Source organism: Cynoglossus semilaevis, unplaced genomic scaffold (assembly GCF_000523025.1).
Source record: "Cynoglossus semilaevis isolate Cse_v1.0 unplaced genomic scaffold, Cse_v1.0 scaffold476, whole genome shotgun sequence".
Lineage (NCBI taxonomy): Eukaryota > Metazoa > Chordata > Actinopteri > Pleuronectiformes > Cynoglossidae > Cynoglossus > Cynoglossus semilaevis.
The window spans coordinates 366,672-386,437 of NW_007585116.1; the positions used below are offsets into that span (position 1 = coordinate 366,672).

At 37.6% G+C, this 19,766-nt stretch overlaps 1 long non-coding RNA gene across 1 annotated transcript; it reads left to right on the forward strand.

The window, feature by feature from the left end:
- The first annotated feature begins 862 nt into the window (after positions 1–862).
- Positions 863–19,706, forward strand: LOC103398591 (uncharacterized). The gene is made up of 7 exons (XR_523520.2): positions 863–1,111; positions 1,727–1,866; positions 5,084–5,189; positions 10,932–10,992; positions 16,168–16,490; positions 17,754–18,037; positions 19,647–19,706. It is a non-coding gene; the product is annotated as an uncharacterized LOC103398591 (long non-coding RNA).
- Positions 19,707–19,766: the final 60 nt, after the last annotated feature.

Consider the following 19,766-nt stretch of genomic DNA (forward strand, 5'->3'; position numbering starts at 1 on the left):
ACATCCAATGGTTAATTGATTCTTAAGCTAATTATTTAGCCATTTATGTTGCTAACAGAATATACTTAGGTGTTGATATGTGTTGAAATGTCTGGATTAATCACAATTAATTTGAATTATTCACAATATTTTAATTAATCACGAATTATCAAGATTAATTGTGATTCGTCAAAATAAAATTCTCAAAATTAAAATTCATTCTCATGAAATCTTGGCCTAAAATTGTTGCGGTAAAAGAGAACCGTGTTGCCGAGGATAAGGAACATTAGCAAGTTTTCCTAGCAACAGAGAAGCAATGGTGACTAAACAAATGTTTACTACTAGATATTATTAAAGTCTATTTAATAATATTTATATTTATATATAAAAAAACGAGTCATGAATGCTTCATTCTTCCTCTTTTTTTAATATTATTGAACATATAAATTTAATTTTCAATTTTTTAGCCACTTGAAAACATCTATTACAGTGTACATTATATTTTCTAGGATATTTTTTATTAATAATATGTATGTTGTTCAATCACGCATTGCGGTAATGAGAAAGTTATATATAAAAAATGTAAATAAAATGTAGTGCTCCTTGGTTCATATAGAGTGCCGGTATATAAATTATAATTATAAATTATAATTTATTGTTATGTTTTGTTATTTTACTAAAATGCATATTTTATAGCTAAATGCATTGCCATGGTGTACTAATGATTTCATAAGAATGACCCAAAAACAAGTCCCACTTTTTCATTCGCCATTACTTTAAAATAAACTATTTTATGTACCTGGCTGTCTATGGGCAGTCTATCAGTGCAGTCCATAGAAGTGATAGGCTACTTCGTGGGTAAAGCGGTACCTGACAGGCTGAGGGGTGTGTCAATCAAACTGACTGACTCGTAGCAATCACACAACAATCACACACCTTAATTTAGCACCTGGAAGCGTATAGCACGCAGCTGTTTGACACTGTGAAGGCGCCCATGTGTGCCGAAAAAAGACGACGCCATCTTTTGACTGAGACGGATGGACAGAGATGCTGAACCACCGTTCTGGAATTGGTGTAAAAACGGCTTTTCTGTCGCACATGGCGGTGACTGATGGGAAACGACACGGTGCACGTGAGTCTTACTCAAGTACACAACAGAAAACCAAATTACAGTAAGTGGCGGTGGGGGTACAGTGGTCCCTCGTCTGTCGCGTGGGTAACGGTCCAAGACCGCCCGCGATAAAAAACGGAAAACCGCGAAGTAGAGACGCAATAGTTATAATATTATTTACGTACAGTATATATTAACTCTTTAAGGACCGTTTAGGAGGCATCATAGGGCGTGAAATTTGGCAAAGAAGATTACGAAACTTTCACACGTACGTACAGGTTATTTCTTGCTATGCCCTGTGTGTATGTGTTACAAAATGTTTTTAAATGTATTTATTTTTTTCTTTATTTATGTATTTATTTAATTTTTTTTACTGTTTTTTTTTCTTAGGCTAGGAAATGCTTATTTTATCCCAAAAAATAAAAATAACGGAAATAAAAAAAAAGTAGTGCAAACACCAGCAATAGAGTGAAGAATCCGAAATACAAGAATACATTTAAAATATAAAAAACTCGCGATGCACTGAGGATGCGATAGCCGAACGATACAGCGAGGGACGATTGTACTTGTCCTGCATGTTGTCACTTTGGAGATGGTCATCCTACTTTCAAATAACATCTTTTGTATTTGTTCCAGGAATAACGTTGTGAAGAAGAGGACAAACGTCTCCTAGAAACCAGTCCACGCCCACTCCTTAACTGCTTTGGATGTCTGTGGAAGTCTGTCGTCCTCTGATCAGCTGGTGGAGTGAAGACGTTGAAGGTATTCCCTTCTTGGTAAGCTTTAATTCTGACTCCTACCTTTTTTCTCACCCTCTGTGTATCGCTCCATCAGCCATCTCCACATCTGTACTCTGTGTTTCTGCTCCCTTGTTCTTGTCCCTCTGGCTCAGCCTGCTAGTAATGCCTTTGAAGGTGTCATATCAAACACATCAGAAGAATAGATGATACAGGAGTTGTGCATCCACACATGTTTTTAGGCAGTAACCTTCTTGCACCCTCGTACTTTCCCTCCAGTGTGTGTGTTCATCTTAGTCCTCACACTGAGCATCTCTCCTGGTTTGTACAAAGGCTGTATCACTGTGGAGAAGGCAATCTTTCAAAAATATCCCTCTCCATGATGTGAGGCTCAGAGCAAACAAATCCCAGGGTGCATTCTTCCATCCTAAACATATCCTATAAATGGTTGTAGGATATGTTTAGAGTCCTCTGTTATACAAGGGGCAATAAATGGTCGTGGGATATGTTTAGAGTCCTGTCATGTTATCTATCTACCTATCCATCCATCTGTCCTCCAAAGATCAGAGACACTAAGAGAAACAGTGGGACAATCTAACATCAACATCAATTTTTCGTGGTTTCCTCCATGTGACTTTTATTCCTCCAGTCTCTCTCTCTCTGATTCAGCCTTTAACCTGTTTTTGCACTGAATTTAAACAGTGTTGCTGACACTCCGGAGCTCTCATTTCCTTTAACTGCCATTGTCTCTCAGCAGGCACTTCTCTGACTGACTGTGAAGCCATTTAGGAATGCATTTTGGATGCAGTACCAGTGCCAACCAACAGGGGCTGACTTGGAATAGATTTACATTGAGACGAGACGCGTACAGTTAAAATACATTCTGTGATGGATAGATGTAAATATCAGTGATACATGTTTACAATGAAGCTACCCAATCATAAATACACAGTCAGTACATCAGGCTGATATTTACAGTCTCAGTTGTTGTTATTCATCCCAGTATTCTACATCCAAACCAATACTGTACTGGCCCACCCGTCAAATTTTCAACCCTCATTTTGGCCCCCGAACCAAACATTTTACCTCCCCAGCTCTGACTCATGAGCAGACTCTCTAATGTAGCCCACCACCCACTGATGTTTTCTTATCCCATCTGACCTTTCTTTGATCTGGTGAATGTCACTCACTGACATCAGTGTGGAGGCTGTGTCTTAGTCAAATACGTCTTCAAGTGTAGTACGCATGTTTTTATGTACAGTTTTCATGTTGTAGTGACAGAGAAATCCCCATTACCAACATCCATCAAGTGTAAGTCTCATTAGATCGGTCCATTAGTCTCACAACATGCTCTGTCACTAATAAAAAATGAAATACTTGCAGCCACGTTAACATGGTTTAAGGTAAGAGTTTCTGCGGGATAGAATCCCATCATTCGTACAGTATGTACGTACAACAACAGCTCACCGTCGCAGGGCGTATTCACACTCACCTCAAACACATCAATCCATAGCCGCGCGCAAATGCCATCTCTGTTATGATACGCGCGCAGTTTCCAAGAACCACGTTGTGATCACGGCAAATCCTGAACAAACATGATGCTAATTTATTGATTACTGTGAATCTCTAAATAAAAACGTCGACGGAGACCTTTAACAGCTGCAGTTAACCTTTAAAGGGTATCATAACTCTGTGAGTGATCCTCAGCTCTGCTGGTTCATCACAGAGGAGAAGAAGCAGAAGAGTGATTCCTCCATGTCAACCACTTGATCACAAGTAGAGAAGCACCACTTGTAGTTAAGACGTATAACTCAGTTGCAGTGTACTACTTAGAATTACCCAGAGAACTGAAGTACCTTTATAACAAAGAAAACTACGATAAATGCTAAAATGCTTTTAGCATTTTCTACACCATCTATTGGGAAAACGTGGGTATTGCAGGAAAAAATTTGGAAAAGTATAGTGGACCAGATTAAAAATCTTAACGGGCTGCGTCGGGCCCTCAGGCCTTAGTTTGCCTGATCTAGGACATAAAAAGTCTGTTTTTGCCTGGGAGCTAATAATGAAGGGCAAAAAAACCCACCACCCCCCAAAAAAGTGAATGTAGCACAATTCAGTGTATGTTGTATAACCAGCGAATGTAAACAAAGCGTCCTCTGCGTATAGCGCCACTGGACGACGGTGAGTTTGAAGCAGGCTGGATTGGACAGGGGCTAAAATTAAAAAAATTGTGAAAATGTCATTTGGTCCCCACTATTAAAGGCTAAAATAAAAAAATATATATATCAACATATGCATCAAATAATAATAATGTTGCGAAAAATCTGGCCCGCCAACAAGTATAGTGTATATATATATATATATATATATACATGTTGTTATTTGAACCTTTCAGATTTCTAAACTGTTGTTTCGGAAACATCTCTCTGATCAATATGAGCCACTGAAGGGTGCTGAGCATCTGGAACTTCCTGTGTGGAAAACGGTGTCACGCTGTTTGACATCTGCTTCATTTGTCAGGCTGTTGCATGAAAATGAAAACCAATGACCCAGGAACACACACACATACACACGTCTTAGGGATGATTCAGTCTCTGCCTTCTGTTTGGTGAGTCCTTTATCCAGATGAATGCTGACTTTGGAAAAACAAACTCCAGTCACTTTCCTGTAATCAGAAAACTTCAGTAAAAATAAAAATAAAAATAAAAACATGCTCCTGGTGTTTTTCCTGGAGGGACTCTTATCTCCAGAATGCAGACTGGTTGTCGGTGTGTTTTTGTTTCTACTCTAGGTGTGGAGGAAAGCTGTCTTGTTAGTTGTAAAAACTTTGTGGATTTTGAAAAAACACGTCTGGTGCCTGAAGGTTGGCTCCTCTCTTGGACAACCCTTTTTAAGCTGAGAGTGTCGGTAGAAGAAAAGAATACATGCACAGCTAGGGATTTAAAAATAAAAAAACAGCAGGAAAAAATGAATAATAAATAATATGAATTTAAATACACAACATGCCTACAGTAGTTGAGTGTCTGATTGGTTGAAAAAAAAAAACCAGGAATGGATATTTTCTGTCTGCATTAATTGATATCTACGTTAGCAAAATTAGCAAATAATATAATGTATAATATATGAGCCCCTTTTACAGATAAAGATGTAAGAAATTGATGAAAAAATAAAATGCAGTCTACTATGCTTCGTTAACATAACTGATGATCTGTGATTTTTTTTTAATTAATTTTTTTTTTTTTTTTGGTCCTTCCAGCTGGAGTCCCCCAAGGACGTAACTTTGGTAGGAGACGTAACTTTGTGAAGATTTAGGGATCATGACAAAGTTACATGACCTGGTTCACCCTGGCAGCCTGCTCAAGGTAACAAACTGCTTTACCTTCACTGCTTCACTGATGCAAAGTAGCATTAGCCAATAAGAACGTCCGGTTTCTGTTTTTCTGGATTCTGTAAGAAGTGTAAAAATTTCTGATTAATTAGGGGGGTAATTCAATTAATCACAAGTAGTTGTGATCATAAATAAGTATGATTAATCAGAGTTAATCCAGATAAATTAACATTCCTAAATATATATTTTAAAAAAACACTTCTTATAATGTATGGATAATCCACAATGATGGAAATAATATGGAAAAATATAAACATTATAACTAAACTATTTAATATTCTGATTTCCCCTTTTTCATATTTATTAATTTTGAGAAATGTGTATATATGTGTGTATATATGTATAGATATATGTATATATGTATATATATATGTATATATATATATACACACACACACATTAGGGCTGTACGCCTGTTCATTTGCATTGAAATTTAACTGCTTAAATATATATATATATATACATATATATGTATACGTATATATGTATATATACTGTATGTATACGTATATATGTATATATACGTATATATATATATACATATATACATGTGTATATATATATATATGTGTATATATATTTATTTATTTTTTACATTGACTTAATACCCTTTTTGCTAAGCAGTGAAATTCCAATGCAAATGAACAGGCGTACAGCCGTGGCTACAATGCTCAGGGCATTACATGATTCATTGCAGTGCATCTTGAAATGCTCTGCAATGCACAGCGCGTACATCCGTGTGGGGAAATCCCCGATGTTTGGTTAGCGTTAATGTATCCGTCGTGTGACGTGAGGTGATTCAGTGTATCAGGGAGAGGGTGATACGGAGAAGTCATGTGATCTCATCAACCGTGTGGAGCACAATGTAAACCAGACATACATTTGTTTCTTCTTATAATGATTAGATGTTAATGTGCCAGCCAATGAAAAAGGTGATAAATTACTATAACTTTATACTGCAGTTTGGAGGGGAGTGGGGGTGGGGGATTCTGCTAAGGAAAACCCCATCATGTCAGTAAAAGTCCCGTGGCGATGTTCTCCAGGTGAACTCCAGGAACTAATGACTGTTACAAGGCTGCAGTTAGGGATTGTTTAATACGATCACATTAAGATGCCAAAATGATTTGAACCTTTCTGCCGACTGAGCTCCTACACAGTATAGATGCAGATGAAATCCCCTCGGGCTGGAAAGGTGTTTGTTGTTTGTTTTGAAAAAACGTATGCAGGGTTACTGTGTATACGGGGGTACTAACGACATCATGTTCATTTTTTTACCCCAGCTTCCCGGGAGATTATTCTGATTATATCACCGAGTAACCAATCACTGTGCATGAATATACAGACCGCATACATACAGTAGTAATGCGAGTGTAGATCTCTGCTTCCTAGATTACATGACATTACAGTACTTTTAGATGCTTTTAGCCAAAGCGACTTACAATTTGAGTCATTCAGTCAACAATGAAGCTACAGTAAACATACAAAATACAAAAATACATACATAATAATAAATAATAAATAGAAAATGTACAGTTATAGTCATAATAGGTCATACAGTAAGAATAACAGTAACAGTAATACCTTGAGATACCAGCATAATTCATTCCAGTACAGAGCCCGTAACTCAAGGTGTTCGTATCTCAAATCATTTTTTCCCATAAGAAATAACAGAAACATAATTAATCCGTTCTGGCCCTCTAAAAAAAACTCCCCTATTAGTGCTAATAACAATGGAAAATACATGTTTTTAGTTGCTATAGAGACATATACACACACACAAAACTTATAGTATATAAGGATTCATGTGATATAAAATAAAATGTGGTTTTAAATGTGAGTTCTTACCTTCGAGACAGACGATACAGTAGCGGCTAATGGTGGCATGTGTGGAGGAGGGGGGAAGAGATTTGGCCCATACGTAGACACTTGATTTCGTACCGTACCTTACATATACACTATGTATCTTACAAAAACTTAGAATTAACTTAACTTGGGTTACTTTTTTTGATTTGTATTTTCTTTAGCGGGCGAACATGTGAAGCGAACGAGTGAGGCGACGTAGGCTGCTCCGAGTGCTCGTCCACCTAGCGTCGGTGTCTGTAAGCGTGCTCGTATCTCAAATCTTTATACAGTCTTGATGAAATATCTTCAAATCTAACGGTCAACACTAAGGCCGAAAAAAAAAAAAAAACGCAGATAAAAATAGCTTGCCCTCTGCTGGTACAGTTAATTAATTCAGGCCGGTCCTTTGTGTAACACTTGGTATTTTACTTTCTTTGCTCAGGGCTGTAGCATAAATGTCAAGGCAACAATACACGAGGCGCTGTGGTGCCCATTATTCTGGAGGCGCGATATATACAGCCTGTAAAGTAGTCACTGTGTGCTGACAGTGATGTTGTCTGAGAGGACAGTGTGGACAGTCGGCTCATCCTATAAATGCGACTCTGCAGGAGAAGGAGAGTTGGGTCTGACCATACACTGACTCAGCGGTCATTCTCAGCGGGAGGTCCAGAAATTTAAAGCCAAACAGCGACCTTAAATGGAGGCTTCGACTCTATGGTGTCATGTCGTCTAAATGCATGAAACTGTTTTTTTTTTTTAAATTATTAATAATAATTAAAACATCGAGAATAATAGGAAAATTACGAGATTTTGTAAATTTGAGTTTAAGAATAAAACTGAATGTATTTCTGTCAAATGGCTAAAATCTGTTGTAGCTGTTGATTAATCACGATTAATCATCCAGATAATTTGGCATTTTTAAATATGACGGGGCGGGCCTGTGACTAAATCAGTGCTTCTCAAATAGTGGGGCGGGCCCCTCTGGTGGGGTGTCCAACGGAATATGGCACGCATATGGACATAGGTGTACCACTGAGGTAATGCTTGAATGATAATAAGCCTCCAGTCACTAGGGGGCAGCAACACATACAGTAGTTTGTACAGTTAAAAAATATACATGTTATTAGGTTCTCAATAGTATTTCAATTTGTGGGGGTGTGGGTCAGGGAGTTGGCATGAAAACATTTCTGTCCACAAGGGGGGGCATGACAGAAGATAATTGACAACCATTGGACTAAATCAATTATTAATAAGGAAAATTTTCCCAAAAAATAATTCAGATGTTGGTGGACCTCAGTCGTTACTGTGCATTTTGACAGTGTTTTGTGGAAAGCGTCAGGATTTGCGATTTTTTTCTTTTTAAACCTTGTTGAAGACATTGTCCTCAACAACATCCATCTGTCTACAGTCCCCCACAATCCACCTGACAGTCGTGTCAGTCAGCCAGACTGTTAAATAGCTCTCGGTGACTGTGCTCTGACATATTGAGATGGTATTTTATGAACAAAAAAACCACCAATTATTTTCTGCCCCCTAGTGGACAGAATTAAAAGACTATTGAGCACCTGGTAATATTTATTTATTTATCCGTACAAACCTCTGTAAGAGTTGCTGGCACCAGCATTCTGCATACGACCCCCTGATTATCAATATAGATTAATACAATAAGCTGCAATGCTGCCATCTAGTGGCTTGAGGCTTGTTTATCGTTCATAATGTTCAGGGTTCATGTGTTAGGAAGGAGTTAACTGTTACGGATATGGGAAGAATTAATTATAACCAATGTTAACAATTGTCACCACTAACAAACGAGCACCGTCGCCTAAAGATAGGCCTACCATTAAAAACAACGACTCGTTTCTACATGACTGTTACCCGCGGTTAGGAAGAGCGATGCCACGTCCTCGTCTTTATCACTGTCACACAGACACTCAGGCAGCGCGGCACTCAGAGTGGGCCCACACCGTCATAAAACAGGCTTAAATTGCCAGAGATGGCACTATAATACATACGGTACGTGAAGCAGCTATCAGATATTCTGCAGTGTGCACATCTCCGACTGTTAACTGCAGCACAATAACAGAAGCTTATGGTTGGCTTTGAAACGTCAGTGCTTCCACTGACAGTGCAGTTAAGGATATATGTGGGGGTTATACGCTGCACGTAAACCCACACAGGCCATTTGTTTACCGTCAGTTTTATTTTTATTGAGCTAAGCATAATATAGGAACAGGCAGGAAGCAGCAGAGACGCCTGAGCTCCACGTTCTGGCGCGTCAACTAATCACTGATATGACGGTGCTGAAAAATCATTCTGCTCCTTCTCATAAAAAATATCTTTGTGCTTGTGTTAAATAACCCTTTAGAACAGTTTAAACATCCGGGTCGTGACCCCACTAGGGGTTACCTGGAATTCAAATAGCATCGCTTGAAATGTAGTTGACAATGTCTAACAAAAAATGTTCAAAGGGGTTACCTGGAATTCAAATAGCATCGCTTGAAATGTAGTTGACAATGTCTAACAAAAAATGTTCAAAAATGTTTAAAATGTTTGTTTAAAAACTCCGCACACACACTTTGTGTGTACTAATCTGGCTACTGTATTTGCAACACAATACAACAAACACGATTAAAAATGTAATTCCAGGGGTCGGCAGAAATTTGCGATGTCCAAATAGGGTCACAAGCCCAAAAAAAAAAAAGGTTAGGAACCACTACTTTAGGATGAAGGGAATAAACTTTTCAAAATGAGGATAAAAGCTGGTCTGTATTTATAATAGTAATAATAATTATTATTATAATTATTATTATTATTACTACCAACTATTATTATTGTTTTTGTTATCTATTAAAATAATCAAAATGAAAACAATAGTTTTATAATCTTGATTTTTGTTAAAGAGCAAAAACATTTTTTTTTTATAGATTCTATTCAATCCATTCATTTTATATTTTTTATCTTTTTTTTGGGCTGTGTTTTTTTTTTTTAATTTTTAATCAAAATGTTTGATCGGAAAAGGATCTCATTCTCGTGCTCAAAGAACTAGCCACAAGATCACACTGTGTACTGTTAACCAGTTATTTTAATGCAGGAATTTATGTTATATAAATATATAAGCACAGAACTGTTTGAGTGCGTTTGCCTCTCAGTCATCACTCAGTACAGCAGTATAGAAGTTGTTTTCCAATGAGAAGCTTTGGCTTAATTAGTTAGCATGCTAATGTGTCCCAGAGCAGTTCCTGGCATTCAGTGCTGGCAGTGTGTGACTGGGAATGCTGAATGTGTGGTAGAAAAAAAAAGTGCTGTATAAGTGAGAGTGAGTAGGTGAATGGCAAAAATAGTACAAAGCACGAGCGGTTGCCTAAATACACAACATTCAGCACCACGGACAGCACCATTAAAGTTGCTGTATGTGTGAAGATGTGAGCTGTTTGCTCACAGAAGTGAACCCATCATCTTTTAGATATTGCTTAAATCAAGTGTCCTCAACCCCCGGTTCGGGGACCAGTTCCGGTCCACAAGTCATGTGGTACGGGGCAGGATGTACTTCAGTTTTACTAATTGACTTCTTTCTTAAAAAAAAAATTCATCAATGTTTCAAGACAGAAAGTTCATTCAGACTCTCGATGCTAACAGAATAAATACAAAAAAAGGTTGGGGAGCACTGATATGACCCCTTGTGGTAAAACAGAGGAGCTGCAGCACATAATTTACATCAAATGAACAGCTAGGTGAAATTGTTACAATGACTTCCGGACACTCAACTCAGGCAGCACTTTAACAGGAACAATATGAACATGTGGAAATTCTGTGTTAAAAAAAAAAATCCAAATGTTTTTTTTTTTAAATGATTTCTGTGATTTGTCCGTTACAGGAGGTCCACGACTTGAGACGTCAGAGTTCTATTCCTCCGGCCAAGATGTAACTGGATTTTTGTAAGTTGTAACTCACTCTCTTTACATCAGTACCTATGTCACTCACTGACGCTAACGCAATGCTAACGCAATGCTAACATCATTATATAGAACAAAAAACATCAGAAGAGTCTGAGTGACGCCTGGGAGCCATAATGAAGGGCAAAAAAAAAGTTCCCAAAAAACACCAATCAATGTATTTTGTATAACAAAACCGTCTTCCGCATATAGCGATATGTGACGATGTATTTGTCCGCGCTACTCGCCAACTAGGTCAGGGATATGTGGCTCCTCTGGGAATTGAACGCAGGACTTCCTACTCTCCACTTTCAAGACAGGCATGCTAACTGCTATTCCCGGAAGCACTGCAATACTAAATAATAAATACACAAATAAACATACACACACCTGAAAGTATTAATTATTGATACTGCTAACCCGGTCTGAGCCCTTACTAATTGTATTCTTAACTGTATGAGATTCAAGATTCAAGGTTCAAGGTTTGTTTTTGGCAATTTAAGCGCAAAACTAGACAGTTCACCCACATAGGAATTCTTGTGTGGCGCTTGCCCCGGAGCGAAGTGGAAACAAGTCAAGGTAAAGAATACATAAAAATACTGGTAAAATACACAATAGAGAAATAAAATACGTATGCAGCTGCTCGAAATTCTGTTAATTCTTTTCTACGCTTCAGCTCTAACAGTCTTCTGTAGTGCAGACTTTTCTGATCCTGTGGTACAGAGCGTTTCGCCTGGACAAGGACACAGCAGATTAAAAAAAAAAGGCCTTGAGCCCACTGTTTAGCATTCAGCAGATGATGCATTCAGGAGCAAGTCTTAGTGGTAGGTAGAGCGATGCGTGCTCGTGGCTACTGATTTCTTCCCCCTTTTGGTCTCAATTTAGACTTTCTCATTTATTTTTGCATTACAATTCTTGTCACTGAAACCTCCTACATGCGCTACCTTAGCAACCCGCCGTGTGCCGTCTACTGCTTCTCGCATCAGTTACCTTCTCTGCCATTTTTAGCTGCTGCCGCAGCGGGGGGCGTCTCCACAAAAAAATGAATGATTATAATTTGGAGTTTCATCCCCATGAGGTCGAAGTGATGAAATATTTGAGGCTGTTGGAGGCAGACGTGTTTGATACCAAAGAGGCGTCCACGAAAAATCATAGCCATCGATTATTGTTTTTGGATTTTTGGATTCGTCAAGCTCCTGTCTGAACTTTCTTTCACTTTATTTGGGTGAAGCCGTATTTGGTGTGTTAGCATGTTAGCATTGGTAGCCAATTATCTTAATTGCTGTATGATTTTTAAATATTCTTGCCAAATTAGCTTGTTAGCTAACTGTAAAATTGCACTCGCTGAGAACGGGTTTCTTGGTTTATAGCGGGGTGTCAGGGGCCCGTGGGCCAAAACCGGGTCGCTAGGGTGTTCAATCCGGCCCGCTTGATTAATTAAAAAAATTTAAAAATAAACAAACACTTCATATTTGGGATATTTGTTGTAAAATTATATTTCAGTAAATATAAATAAATAATAATAAAAATAAATATCTCATATACTTGTACTTATTTGCATGAAGACAAGGAGGAAAAAGTTTTTTATGTTATGACTGTGCTGGTCCGGCTTTTCCCCATTTTTTTTTTTTTTGTTTGTCCCTTAATGGTAGCAGTTGGGTAAAAAAAAATCACACAAAGTATCGATATTCAAACTGATGACTAATATACTATGAAAAATATATATTACAGTTGCTAAAAGGCCACTATTTGGGTAAAAAAAAAAATCACACAAAGTATCGATATCAGTATAAAAAATAATTGTCAAAAAGTAATTGTTATCGTATCAAATCAAGAATCCTGCTGTGGAACCATCCCTAGAGTGAGTGCGTGTGTGCAGACACATCTGAATGTGCAAGCCTGTTAATATTTACATCCTGGCACCCCGTGGAGGCGGTTAGTTAATCCAAAGGTCTTCCTCCGACACCGGATGTCCTCACTCAGAGCAAAGTGGCTTTCACACTGAGACACATTCACACAAACACACACACACACAAACACCGCTTCCAACCCCAGTGAGAGTGACTAATTAGGTGTCATGTGGCTGTGTTGGACCACTAACCTTTCCCTCTGTTATTATTCATGGTATCACTCTTTCATCTCTCCTCAGCTCACGTCTCCATTTTGTAGCCAGATATATTTTTGGTGTATTTTTTAAACATACATTTCAGATGTTTTAGTGCAGTACATGACACAACTTGTATTGATTTTTATTTTTAAATATGTTATTTAACCTTTAAATAAAATTTAATTAAAAATTAAAATTAATTAAAATTAAAATTTTAATTAAATGTAATAAATGTAATTAAACCAGGTTGGTCCCGTTATGATCAGATCTCTTATCCAATGACTCACCAATTACAGTTTATTTAATTTTTAAAAATTTTTAAAAAACTTTTTTCATAATTTTTTTTTAAAAGGCCAGTACTTTTTACTTTTCAATTTTTTCAATTTTTTTTTTAGATTTGTATTATTTTTTTCAGCGGGCACCACGCTCATATTTATCGACAATTTCTTGCTTTATTTCCATTGGTCATCATGCGTTTCTAGATAACTCTACGTACGGAAGCGATGCGTATGGAAGTCGTGGGCCTGGGGCTGCTCCGAGTGCTCAGCCACCTAGCGTCGGCGTCTGTAAGCGTGCTGGTATCTCGAATATTAACTCGTATCTCAAAGCAAAAATTTGCTCGAAGTCTTGCTCGTATCTTGGAATACTCGTACGTTGCGCAGTTAGCATGCTTGCCTTGAAGGCAGAGAGGCGCCTCTAGGGGCAGCCTGTTGCTGACGATAACACAAGAATTTAAGAATTTATTAATGAAGTTGTAATAGAGGTTCCATGTTGTAGCAGTTAGCATGCTTGCCTTGAAGGCAGAGAGGAAAGAGTCCTGGGTTTGATTCCCAGCGAAACCACCATATTCCTAATGGTGTCCTGTAAAGTACTTTGGATCGACTCTGTTGTTTAAATATGGGATAGATTAAAAAAAAAAATTTTTTTGCACTAAATATATTAATACAAACAACTCTGTTGTTTAAATATGGGATTACATTTGGGAATATAGATTACATTTTTTTGCACTAAATATATTAATACATTATATATTAATGTATCTTACATTACTTCATTTTCTAAAAAAATATATGTACATGTCAAATTGCCAGAAAAAATACGAACATATTTTTTTCCATCTCGTAAACCACTGTCCCTCTGTTTATTATCCCGTCGTTTTAATTACTGGTTGTTGTTGAGACCAGCACTTTTCCACGACCCACTTCAATCTTCCTCGTTAATCAGAGATGCTAACGACCTCTGCCACATTATGTGAGACCGCAACACATTTCATGCAGCACAAAGAGCTAACAGTAATGTGAATAACCTCGCTCGTATCCTTTTGTCTTCTAAGTATCTTAACTGCAGGTTAAGTGTCAGCTGCCATTGAGCATGAGAAGGAGATTATTTTGGTTTTTTTTTACTGTTCGCCTGGATCATTAAACGGGCTCCTGAGAATCCTCACCAATAAGATCACGGGAAACTTAATCATTATTGAAGAGTCATTTCACCGACGCACCGATACAGTGTTTAAAGGAATGTGGGCCGAGGCTGAAGGGTTAAAGAAAATTCCTTTTAGATCCCTCAATAATGTGAGCTCTGTAGGCTCTCAGTGAAGTGTTGTGTCACGTACTAGAAGTGGGGGCTGACCCCCTCCCCCAGCACGAGGACAGCATTCAGCAGCAGAGTGCAAAATTGATCTGCAGCTCCTTCCCAGCGGCTATTGTCACAGGCTTCCTTGTATTAAATGACAGAGAAATAGGAGGAGACGAGAAGGGGGATGGAAAAGAAAGGGAAAGGAGGGGAGGGGAGGTGTCAGATAGTATGATAAGATGATGGGGGAGGCGGAAAAGAAGAGACACAGGTGATTCATTATGTTGTTGTTTTTTGTCTTCTGTTGTGATTGTTTGGTTAATCCAGTGTTTCCCAACCGCGGCACATATTTTTCATTAGAAAACCCCACGACACACCCCCAAACAAAAATCTGACAAAAAGTATATGTAATAAAATATAATAACCTTCCAGTTAAAATATACTCTCAATTCACTAAAACCTCGCCCTGTTTAGTTGAAAACGACGCTGATATACTGGCAGGAATTGAAGAAAGACGCTCACAAAGATCTTCTTCAACAGCTGTGATTCTCTTTTAAAAAAAAATTTTTTTTTAGTTTTCATAGCCATTTGCTGCCACCTAGTGGACGAGTATTTAATTGCTTTGCCTCTCACGCATTGACAAAAAAAAGAAAAAATATTTGCGATATTTCTTTTAGACCAAATTGTATAATTTTCTGAGGCACACCTGATGAACTCTCACGGTACACTAGTGTGCCACGCCCCAGTGGTTGGGAATCACTGGGTTAATCTACACCTGTGTCTAAATAACCTGAGCCTGCAAGTTATATTATGCTATAGGCGTGGGAGGAAAAGCCTAAAAAAGATTATTTGAATTTCCACCAATTATATGAGAGGAATTGATGATCAAAAAGATCTGTTTTTTTTTTGTTTTTTTAGATGTTTCTGCTTTGGACTCATTTGTTTCCCCAGGACAGGCCGAAGACGGCACGTCCGCCAAGTCAGCAAATTCCCAGATATTTTCTCACTGAAACTTCTTTGTCTTTGCTGCAGCCCTGTGTGGCTTCCGAGGTTTTTTTTTTTTTTTCAAAAAATGCCTCAGTGCAGATGTCAGCTCTCTTTAAAGCTGCTGGTTATACAGCCTTATACTGTACATTTACAAAAACACAACAAATTTTAGATCATTTAAGTCATGGGTGTCCAACATACGGTCTGTGGGCCAAAACCGGCCCACTTGGGGTATCAATCCGGCTAATATATTCTTGATTTTGACAATAAAAAAATACATACAGTTCATGTTCAGGAAATGTTTTGTAAAATTATATTTCACTAAATATGAAGATTTATCTAATGTACTTTTGAGCATAAAAACAAGGGGCAAAAAGACGGACATTTTCTGTTATTTATAGGTAACAATGTTGTGATATTACTGGTAATGCTTGACATCTAATTAGGTTGCATGAACAATCATTAACATTCTCTTTCTCCCTCTCTCTCTCTTTTTTTTTTTTTTTCTCAAGCCACGTGCAGTTACATGATCCCTTCATTCCTCCTTTGTGGTTTAACAGAAACATGGCAGTGGCTGAGGTGGCCAACTGAAGGTTGATCCTGAGTCATCTCATGTGTCAGCTGAGCCTGCACACTGCCAACTACCATTTGGGTGGCCTATTTAAGCTGTCAAACTCATTTGCCGATCTTACAGCGTCTACACCCCGGCTCTCTCTGCTCGTTGCGACAGCTTCAACAGCCACCTGTTCCACGAGGCTGAATCCGCTCATTTCTCTCAGCTGTAAATAACAGTGGCCGACTCACAGAGTCACAGTTACATTAGAGTGGAGAAAAAGTAAGTCATAGCTCAAGTGTCTTATGTAATCTATCTTTCTGTCTGTCTATCTATCCATCCATCCATCCATCCATTCATCCATCTATCTAATTCATGCATCTTCTTTTTCTGTAACCCAAAGATTAGCTGACCTCAAACCTTTTATACAAAATAATAAAATAAAAAATGAACGACTTAACATATTAAAGCTCCCCTAGAGGCAGATAGCAGAACTGAGCCATATCTTCCTGTTTTAAGGGGTGTTTTTCTTTCCTCTGTGATTAAATATTGGTTTTCAATAGCATTTATGAACCTCATAAGACAGGAAGATATGATTAAATATTTTTTTCAAGGTTTTCAATAGCATTTATGAACCTCATTCTGCTTTGCTTTGTACTTTTAGTACAAAAGTACACTGGTTGTACTCCGTTTCTCTGTTTTTTGTACTTTTAATACACTGGTTGTACTCCGTTTCTCTGTTTATTCCTTGTTAAATATATTTTTAGGAGGATATTTTAAAATTTAATTCCAACTCTCTCTATCTCAATTTTAAGTCTATCGACAAAAATAAACTTGACTCTTTTTTTTCCCCTGAAATTAAATACGTTCAACCTTAAATATGAAGCCTGGCTGACAGTAAAATCCAATGACACACACAAGGGGTATAACATTTATTTTCTTTTTAAAAAACTCTGAATTTATTAGTGGAAGATTCGTGCACACGTCTGTAGTATATTTAGTAAATTACTATTGTACTAAATCCATTTAAAAACAATGGTTCTCAGGGAGCGTTCAGCTGCTCATCACTGAGCAGTGAGAATCCCACTGGAGTTCTCAGCATTTTACTCATTAAAGTCTTAAACTTCAAAAGAACAAATGTATTCTATTCTTAGGATTTATTGATTGTAAAAACTGATAAAATACTCCTTTGTTCCATCGCTCAGAAGGAGATATCTGATTATTCACCCAGCATTCACAGCACTTCCCTGCAAACAGCCTCTCTTTTTTAAAGTGGAGACTGTCAAAACACTTTATAATCTGCCTCCAGTGCAGAACAAATAATGGGATATTGCAAAAGTATTCCATCATTGTTCACTGGTTTGCGCTGCCTCTCTTCCTGTGTCAATCAATTTGAATAGTTTTAAGGGATTGATGTTGATTTGCAATTGAATAGCTCGGTTCGTAAATGAATACTAAATAGTCATCACATTTCTGCATTCTGCATCTACTTTTACTTTGAATCACCAAGTCATTTTTTCTTGTTTTGTGTGTGTGTGTCTAAAGCATATGCGAGCCAGACAGCCTTGTGGTTACCGCAACAGTGTTGAAGGTCACCTCATCGTCAAGGAGAGGAGGATATCTTCAGTAATTAGCACTCCTGCAGAGCCTAGCATCAGGGTGCAACCGAGCCACTCTACACACATCCCCCGCAGTGGACGCTCACTGACCACATTTATTTTTCTCCACCTAATGAATCCAACTGTTAACTACGTCCACGAACTGCCCAGAAAAAACAGATTTTCTGTCCACGACTTGTGTTTTCTGGACGTTATCTTCAAACCATAACGGTACGTAGGCAAACACAAAACCCACAAACCTGTTTTTTTTTTTTTATGGCACTGTCAAAGACAGAAACGCTAATCCATAAATCCTGTAATCAATTGTAAGTGTTTTAAAAAAGTATCATGTTGAAAAAATATATGCAAAAATGCTTATTTTCTATGTGGGTTTCACAAGCAAAAACTACAGCCAAGTACTTACAAAAAATCTTTTAATAATAATATACTGTGCTTCAAGTATTTTCTTCATAACAGAAATACAGTTTAACAATATAAACTACTTTTAAATCTTTGTATACATTACTATATCCTTTATGGTTAAAATTCTGGAAAAAAAACAAACATTTATTTTAGTTTATTATACATCAACCATTGATAACAGTAATATTTTCTAAAAAGCTCTGCAAAAATAAGTTTGTCAAAATAGAATAAACTGCTTTAGTTTGCCTAAAAATGCATACATTTTTATGGTTAAAATTCAGAAAAAAATATGAAAAATAACAACATAAAACGACAGTACCCCGTAGAGTTACCTCTAAAAAAAATAACACTCTCCTGTGTCCCATGTCTGTTCATCATACCAAAGCTGACTCAGTGTCCTATAAAAAAAACTTCAGATAATTTAAACTCAGTGTGAGTCACTGAGTCTATATCTGCTGGGCCTTTGCGAAAGACATCGGTAAGCTTCAGTCCCAGCCACAGTAAGTTTAAAAACTGGTTACCGTGCTGTGAAATGATGAAGAAACCGAATCTTACAGACAAACCTTGGGTTAGGAATGGCAGGACAAGTGTTCGGACTCCCGCGCTTTTTCAACAAGGTGATTTCATCCCCCCCACTTATTTTTAATGTGTACCGGCATACAGAAATGGAGCGCACCTCAGTCCTCTAGACCAGTGGTTCTCAAACTGTGGTACCCGTACTACCAGTGGTACACGAGCGCTCTCTAGTGGTAAGCGTGGAAAATTCATATTTTCACATTTACATCTTGAATTGAATAAATCTGAAACATATGCAAAATTAATACAACATTTAAACATAAACATCTCTCCTGTGTGGGCTGCTTTTGCTATATTCTAATGTTGGTCATCAGTGGTACTCAGAGAGCTCAATTTTTTCTCAGGTGGTACAGAGTATAAAAAGTTTGAGAACCACTGCTCTAGACAGCCATGCAGCCAATCACAGCCATTTGGCCAAACCCACATGGAAACTAAACGGTTTACATGCTAACACAAAGCTGCCATCACTTACTTCCGCAGACAGCGAACAGAGCATAAATATGAAATGGTTATTTAACTAGTTAACTAGCTAGACTTTTCTCTATAAATAACTAAACTGTCTTGGCTTTGTGTCAGCTAATACGGTGGGGCTTCGGGATATGAGTTTAATATATTTCACAACATTAAAAACGACTATAAACCAATTAATTTGTTTGCAAAGTCCTAACTAGATGTTTTCTCGTATCACGAGGCAAAACGTACAAAGGTTGCTTACTCTTAACTTTGAAAATTCGTAGCTCGTTTCTTGAAGCCCCACCGTAAACAAAGTTAATGCCATCTCAGTAAAGTTAATCGTAACAGTTTTCTAGAACATATTATTACTAAATTTTCTTCTTATTAGGAATCCCGAAAAGGAAGAGGCAGCAGAAGATTCAATGTCAGAGTCAAATTGTCATGTAAGTTTTTTTACTTTTTATTGTTTTTTCAAAAAGGTATGCTGCCGAGTGAATATTTTGCGTTT